The following is a 7,500-nucleotide window of genomic DNA, read 5'->3' as shown; positions in this document are numbered from 1 at the left end:
TGAAGTTGCCAGGATGAGTCAGGTCAAACTGGGAGACTGGGAAGTGTAGGGGAGGTGCTGCACACTCACCTCCCATGCTCCCCAGGGCCAGTCAGTTATGTGATTACATATCTGTAAGTCAGTCAGGTTGGTTGTTTTTGGAGTTGCCAGGGTCAGTCAGTCAGGGTCAGTCCAGGGAAGTGCTACGCACTCACCTTGCCGAGATCAGAAGGGTGGTGGTGGTGGTGGTCTGTACAGTTGGAGTTGCTCTTTGGAGTTGGTAGGATGAGTCAGATTGGTGGTCAAAGTCAAACTGGGAGACTGGGAAGGGTAGGGAGGTGCTGCACACTCTCACCTCCCGTGCTTCCCAGGTGGGGTGGTGGTCTTTGGGGTTGTCAGGGTCAGTCAGTTGGTATTGTTTTATTTTTATTATTTATTGTTGATTGCCAGACTCAGTCAGTTTTATTGAAGTGCGACTAGGAGTTTTATTGTTTTTGTTTTATTTACTTTTTTTTTTTTTACTTATTTTTTATTATTTTTTTATACCTATATATATTTTATTTTTTTTAGTCTGACAGTCCGTAGACTTGGGGAGAGAAGGGAAGTGCTGTGCACTCACCTCCCTTGCTCTCCCAAGGTCCGAGGTGGTAAGGAAGTTTTTATTTATTTTTATTTATTTATTTATTTTTATTTATTTACTCTTTTTTTTGCGTGGTAGGTTAGGAGACAAGGGAAGTGCTATGCACTCACCTTGATTCTTTATTTATTATTTTTTTTCTATCTTTTGCCGGAGACAAGGGAAGTGCTATGCACTCACCTTTATTTATTTTTTTCTTTTTTGTTTTTTTTATCTTTTTTATCTTTTTTTTTTTTTCCCTGGTAGTCCGTAGACTTGCCAGGGTTAGGTAGGGGAGAGAAGGGAAGCGCTGTGCACTCACCTCCCTTGCTCTCCCGGGGGCCGGTAAGGCGGTGCCTTCCTCCCCTGGGGAGGGGTAGGGAGGTGCTGCGCACTCACCTCCCCTCCTCCCCGTGGGCAGTTCCATCACACATGGTGATGGAGGGATGCTCTTTCAAGGTTTTTGTGAGTTCCGAGAGGGGGGTTCGAACCTACGCGCCCCTCACTTCCCTCACGCCAAACTCCAAGTGCATCACTCTACCCACTGGGCCACGAGGGCCCTTTTTCTTTTTTTTAAAGTTGGTCTATTTCCCCATCTTCCCCATCTTTTTTGTAAACTTGCTCTATTTAACCACCTTATGTTCACGCCAGTATGTATTAAAGAATTATGATGTCAATTATTTTCATGACGTTATTTATTTATTGTATTTTGTATGGGATATGACCGCTGGCATCCCACACACACTGGGTTCCCAAGACTGTCACTACGCCATGAAACCCCAACGGTAAACAAGATATATTTGAACACATCATTTCCCTTCCTGTGTTCATGCAGCACCAAAAGTTCAATAAGAAAAACTGCTGCTCATTCTAATGTGGACGTTCATCCCACAGTGATAATTAGATAACTGTTGACTTGTGGGAGTATGTCGTGGAGTACAAATAGCAGTAGGTAAGATCAGAGAACTTTACAGAGGCAGGAATTCCTTGGTTATGGAGCAGCCTTCTGGAACCCTCCCCTGTGCTGCCACCACCACCACCGACAACAACAACAATAACAACAACACACCATTACACCTGTCCATCCTGCAGCACGAGAATGACTCAGCCCAGAGAACCACGGATTGCTTTATTCGTAATTCACGTCCACTCTCAACATAGACATCAATCAAATTATGTCACTGAAAAAAGTTGGTGAAGCACTCACTTCTTCACACAGGCTTTACTACCTATCAGCAGGATGAAAGCTTCCGACTGGGAGGAAGAGCGGCGTCGGGAAGGATTAAGAGAGAGAGGGTAGGGGGGACCAGCGGAGGCTGGAAGTGTGTTTATGCTTCATAGGTATAAAAAAGAATACTGCATGAAAAAGAAGAAAGACCTGTGCCCCTCCCACCCCTGCTCCCCGCGTGAGGCGAAACGTAGTGAAGTGGTACTGTTGTTGTTGTTGTTGTTGTTATTGTTGTTATTATTATTATTATTATTATTATATATTATTAATTATTATTATTACTATTATTATTATATATTATTAATTATTATTGTTACTATTATTATTATCATTAAAATTATTATTATTACCGTCATCATCGTCATCAGCACCATCACTGTAGTGTAGCTGGTTTGTGTCCTTTTATTTCCACGTCGTATCTTGTAAGCTGTAAGTTTTAATAGTTCAGTATTTGTAACGATGGAGACCTTGTTTTTTATTCTTTATGCTCTGCACGGTGTCATTGGCATTTACATCTATATTTTCTAGTGTTTTTTTTATGTTACTTAAGTACTGAATCTATTTGTTTTGCAGAATTTATTTATTACCATACAACTTTATTTTCGCTCAAGTTAACATTTATGTAGATTTACTTATTTGTGTTGTGTAGGATACTTTCTTCTTAAGTGTGTTGAGGTTTGTGTTTTTCTTCTTTTATGTTCACTAGGTAACGGTGCACACAGGAATTATAAATGTTACTAATAATGATAATACTGATTATGGATGACAAACTAAACTGATGAATAAACATCGAAAAATTCATTTTAATAAAGCACATTTTCCATAGTGCTTTATAAGAAGTGCTGCGCACATGGACTTTAGAGATGCGATGTACCTTAAACTTAAAATGAAGCCCTAAGGCAGAGTGAGTGGTGGGTGGAACTGAAGGCAGTACACTCAGGGTTCCCAGATTACTGAAGCAGAAAAAGGCCAAAGTCAACAAAAAAAATAAGACAAAACGGCCAAACGCACTACAAAAAGACCCAAAAACATGCAGTAAAAAAACCCAAAGTTTATATTATTCCACTTCAGAATTTACCAAATATTACACGATGTGTACTGAGCACTGGGCTATAGCGGACTACTGGAGTGGCGATCTGTGTATACAAGTGCCACGTACTTCGTCAGTCCTTCGCCTGGGCCAAAAAACGGAAACGAATTCAGAGAATTCAATTCCAGTGTGAGAATACCGACAGTGGAAGAGAGTTACTTGTAACGGTATGTGCTAGGCAACTAGGCCTAAGGCCATACAGCTCCCGACGCCTCATCTGAAACCTGACCCCAATCCAATGTACACTAACTGAGATTGGTGGGTTCAGGAGTGAATGCAAAAATACTAACAACACATTATGAAAACGTTCTTGGCACAAAGAAGTGGCCGTGTTCATGACGTGTACCATATACCTACGTCCCTACTTCATAACCATGGGGAAGGACTTTCGCTCTGCAGGCATTATGTTATTGTAGCAGCAATGTCATAACAAGCTAATCGTTATTATTCCACACACTTGACCTTTGCTGAATATCATTTAAGTATTTTTTTCCTCATATAAAATTAATCAATGAGTGCACGCGGGCCACACTAAATCAACTGGCGCGCGGGCCTACAGTTCAATCACACTGCTCTAGACATTTTTCTCTCCCACTCGACATAAATATAAACAACCAGAACGATCGCTTTTGGGGGATGGAAAACGAGTTTACCAATGACTCATCATACCAAATATACGGTACTACCATAGACAGCACCCTATCAACGTACTCCTGGCTTGTTCATGAACACAGGTAGCTGTTGATAGGAAGACTTAAATTACATCAGCCGCTTGAAAAAAAAAAAAAAAAAAAAACACGCCAGAGTTCAGCCGTGGACTCGCGCGTCATCAGCATCATCACCCAGTTGATTTGTCCAATTTTCCCTTATTGTTATTCAATAGCAATAAGAGAAAATGGGAAAAACTGCAAGGATAACCATGGTAACAGAAGGAAAATAAAGGAAAACATACGCGCACTCGACAACTTGAAAAAAAAAGTTTTGTCTTAGGTGGCGGTGAACAAACTTACCATATTAAATAAACTTGTTATGGCCAAATGGAGCATATTTGAGCAACATATTTAAAAAAATAAATAAATAATAATAATAATAATGTAATTCATGGCAAACTAGATATCCTTAGACCAAATGCATGAAAAAAGCCAAAAATTATGTTTTGGACTAAAAAAGGCGAGTCTGGCAGTCCTGATCTCCGACAACGTGACGTCATGCGCGGAAAATTGAAAAAAATTGTAACAAAAGTGGGCTTGCTGGGTTCTCTATACTGTGCCTGGCGCTTTCAAGAGAGGCATCAGTCAATCAGGCTCCGGCTACCATGCGACTCCTATAAGAGTGTACTTCTCGTAAAGGAGCGCCACCACTCCTGCAGCAGTGACCCCTGGTACCTCAAATCCCTATACGATTAAAGTCACTGATTGGGTCCTTGAGTTTTCAATGCCCCTCACAGCTAATTGTTCATCATGTGATGAGAAAAGGAGGAGGAGGAGGAGGAGGAGGAGGAGGAGGAGGAGGAGGAGGAGGAGGAGGAGGAGGAGGAGAATAAAAACAAACTCCAAACAGTAAAAGTTCCTGAGGTCTGTACTGGGCTGTTTGGGTAACTACTCTACGCTAACTAGTGGAAGAGACAAACAGGATAGCACAGAAAGAGAAACCTAACGAATACAAAAGAAGTCCAATCAGTAACGGACCAAGAGGTTCTTGTAAGTCTGTTTGGGTAACTATTCTACTCTATTAGTGGTAGAGAAAGGATAGCACAGAAGAAGGGTCCTTCCATCCCCCATCCCCTATCCCTCCAGGCAAGGCTCACCTGAAAAAGGAAAATGGTACCATGTTGTACAGAAAAAAACAACATGGAGTGTGAGAGGAAACTAAGAAAGACAGGAGGACTACTTCGACCACATACAATCTACATGCCAGCACGGACAGTACGGAGTGAACGTGTTCGTTATTCAGACATGAACAATGACAACCGGGAATTAGTGTCTACATACTTGTCAAGACAGGTTTTCAATGAGTGAACAGTACCTGAGTTAACGACGCTTGATGGAACACAATTCAACATATTTATGACACGATTGAAATAAAATGTTTGGCTTCATTTGTTTGAAATCGCTTATCTATTATTTGCTATTGTTTCTTGTAATATTAGACATGTTGAATCTTAGGAAGAATTCCGGTCTGATATTTGTGAAAGCCTTAAAAGTTTAGTAAAGCAATATCAGATCCCCTCTTAGCCTGCGTTTGGAGAGGGAGAATAGATCTCGTTCTTTAAGGCGTTCCTTGTAGGGTTTATTGCGAAGCCTTCGAGTAATTTTCGTTACTTTACTTCGTATTGTTTTTGTTTTCCTAATCTCTCAATATTCCTTTTATAACAGGATGACAAAAACTGTACATTGTATTCAAGATGAGGACGTACAAGTGAGTTGTACAAGGTGAGATTTTTTTTTTTTCAGATTGGAAGGTGAAAACTATTAATTTATTGGCAATTTCAATGACTTCGTTGCATTGTTTGCTTGGTTTAAGATCTGTTGTCACTAAAGCTCCCAGATCTTTCTCAGGATCCAAACTTTTGATGGGGGATTACTTTTTTATAATTTTCCTGCGGATTGCCATTTCCAGTATTTGATGCGTGGCATATATCAAAATTAAAGTTATAAGCCACGTTTCACACCATTCAATGAGAGTGTATGCATCATTTTGCAAAATTTGACGCTGGTTTGGTGTCAGTCTTGTTAGCAATTTTAGTATCTGTGAATTTTGACAGTTTACTTCTGATTCCTTCGTCTATGTCATTCATATATATTATGAAGAGGATCTGCCCTAAGATTGAACATTGAGGAACGCCACTGCTTACATTAACCCAATTTGAAGAATTAGAGTTTCTGGTGACCCGGCACTACAATATATATTGCACTGTCAAAAAAGAAGAAGAAAAAACGAAAAAACAAAAAAAAACAATAAGGAAGAGGAAAGAAAAAAAAGGGAGAATAAGTAAAAAGAAAGAAGAAATGGAGAAGATGAATGAAGTATGGAGAATAACAAATGATCATACTACACGGGAAAGGGAAGATAATTGTCACTTGATATCGAGGAAACCGAGGAAACACAAACAAGGACACAGGACCCAAGCACTCCACAACAGGAAGACGGCCATACAACCTGGGAAGGCAGCCTGGGTCAAGGAGGGATTAACGGTAATGATAGCAGGGGCAAGGCAGAGAAAGGATTTGAAAGGGAAAGTAGGCCAGGAGGCGTGAGGCACCAAGAAGGACAAGTCAGCCTACGCCCACTTACCGCTCCGCCTCCAAACTGCCCCTACCCTCTGACTGGCTTCTGTATCAAGCACCACGCCTGTGGGCGGATCACATGCATAGATGAGCAATGTGAATAGTAGATACGTAAAATGTTATGAAAATTACGATAATTTTTTGAGGGAAACAGGCAGTCCCAAACGACTGTATATTATAGCGTGTAACAGTGGAATAATTCAGTAGCGGAGAGTACTAGAGAGTGGCAGACACAGAGACACAGACCCAGAGGTTCCACAGGGCCTGACCAGAGAGGGGGTCGAGATGGACGGAATAACTTGAAAGTAGGTGCAGTTTGAAAGCGTATTAATGCAGTCTATAAATCAATGATCTTATTAAAGGAGGAGCAGGATGTTTAACTGATGTTTTATGTTTGTCATGACAGGTGTGTATGATGTACGAAGATTTACTCAGTCATGGAATGTTTATAGTAAGTGATGTGTTGCTGATATCATGTGTGTTTTTCTAACTGAACATTAATGGCGCCGACTGAATATTTGTTGTGTTTGAGCATTTGATATTGTCTGTGTTTTGCACGATGACTGCGCTGATCAGTGAATATGTTGAAGAAATACAAGGTAACACTTAATAACTTTGAATGATTTGAAGATGAATGCGAGTGAGAAATTTTGAGTTGTAAGAAATGTAAATAGTAGTTATTAATCAAAAATATGAAAATGTTTGTGAGTTTTCCAGTAGCCTTTATAAACCAATTCTTTGCAACATCTCGGACCACGACACGTTAATCACTACTCGCTGTTTGCGGTCTGTCAACCAATCCTCTATCCTCGCAGCGAGGTCACCTGATATGCCGTGAGCTTTTACTTCATGTAGGAGGCGCTTATGAGGAACTTTATCAAATGCTTTTTGAAAATCAAAAATAAACTATATCTACTGGCCTGGTATTATCACAAATATTATGTAACACGTGAAAAAGTCCATGAAATTCGTTAAACATGAACGTTTACTACTAAATCCATGTTGAGCGTCCTTTATGATACGGTTACTTTCCAGGAATTCTACTGTTCTATCCCGTACCATTGATTCCACAAGTTTATCCACTACAAGTAACGGTGTCACACAATTAATAATAATGTGTATTGTATTTATAATGCTTCGCCTAGTTAGCAATACATGTACATGTACATGTATGTACACATACATAATGTACATAATGTATTGTATAATGTAGTGAAGATAATGGGTGTTGGTGGATAAAGGTTGGGCGGACATGATCACGCCACCCTACGTCACACACAGGAGGATGGAAGGAGGACGA

At 40.3% G+C, this 7,500-nt stretch overlaps 1 long non-coding RNA gene across 1 annotated transcript in view; it reads left to right on the top strand.

Moving 5' to 3' along the window:
• Window positions 1-7,500, top strand: part of LOC135116419 (uncharacterized) — a 10,207-nt gene that overhangs the window by 326 nt on the left and 2,381 nt on the right. The window contains exon 1 of the long non-coding RNA XR_010276305.1: window positions 1-317. This exon is cut by the window's left edge and continues 326 nt beyond it. This is a non-coding gene — a long non-coding RNA (uncharacterized LOC135116419). The remainder of the gene's footprint in view (window positions 318-7,500) is intronic.

The sequence above is a fragment of the Scylla paramamosain genome, chromosome 31, assembly GCF_035594125.1.
Source record: "Scylla paramamosain isolate STU-SP2022 chromosome 31, ASM3559412v1, whole genome shotgun sequence".
Classification (NCBI taxonomy): domain Eukaryota; kingdom Metazoa; phylum Arthropoda; class Malacostraca; order Decapoda; family Portunidae; genus Scylla; species Scylla paramamosain.
The sequence above is the reverse complement of the archived record's forward strand: the minus strand, read 5'-3'. Positions and strand labels throughout refer to the sequence as shown.